The sequence below is a fragment of the Myotis brandtii genome, unplaced genomic scaffold (genome assembly GCF_000412655.1).
Source record: "Myotis brandtii unplaced genomic scaffold, ASM41265v1 scaffold2193, whole genome shotgun sequence".
In the NCBI taxonomy this organism is placed as follows: domain Eukaryota; kingdom Metazoa; phylum Chordata; class Mammalia; order Chiroptera; family Vespertilionidae; genus Myotis; species Myotis brandtii.
This window is the reverse complement of record NW_005358227.1, coordinates 26,987-27,856: the sequence shown is the minus strand read 5'-3', so window position 1 is coordinate 27,856 and position 870 is coordinate 26,987.

Below are 870 nucleotides of genomic sequence, written 5' to 3'. Positions count from 1 at the left end.
GCTATGGGGGGGCGGGGGAGAAACAACTGTAATAATCTGAACAATAAAGATCTGATTTTAAAAAAAGATGAACAAAGGATTTGGCTATTGTGTATAATGCTGCTGTGGTTATAAGTGGGGGAAGATTTTTTGCTTTCCAATAATATTTGAAGTAGAAATGGGGAGAAGGGGAGCATTGTGAGGGTGATCAATAAAGAAATTTTTAGAAAGTGACTAGAACTTTAAAAAAAGAAAAGAGAGAGAGAGACCTAAGCAACCTGTTGCGCCATGGCATGTGTGTGTGTGTGTGTGTGTGTGTGTGTGTGTGTGTGTGTGTGTTTGGTGTAGGGAGAGTACTGGGAATAAAGACAGCAGAGGGAAATCCTGTTGTCAGGAGTAGCCATAAAACATTTAACAATATAAATGTCTTACAGTAAGTATCATTGCCCTGGCTGTAGTAAGTGATTAAATAATACTTCACTCTATTATGCCAATTTTTAGAAAAACTTGTGTTGTGTGACTACATGAGCAATAACATTCTGGGAGGGATAGCGTTAAAGTCTGGGTCATCAGGGCAGAGCAGAGACCAGCACCACTAGGCAAGTAATGAGTTAAGTTGAGAAAATAATGAGGGTAAGATAGTAGAGCAAGAGTTAATGAATTGATGAAAGGAGTAAGGAAAAAAACCTCATGGACACGACAGCAGTATGGTGATTACCAGAGGGAAGGGGGGATAGGGGCAGGTGGAAGAGGGTAAATGTAGGATAACGGTGATGGAAAGAGACTACCCTTTGGACAGTGAAGCACACAATGCAATGTGCAGATGATGTATTACAGAATTGTACACTTGAAACCTATATAACCTTATTGACCAATGTAACCCCAATAAAT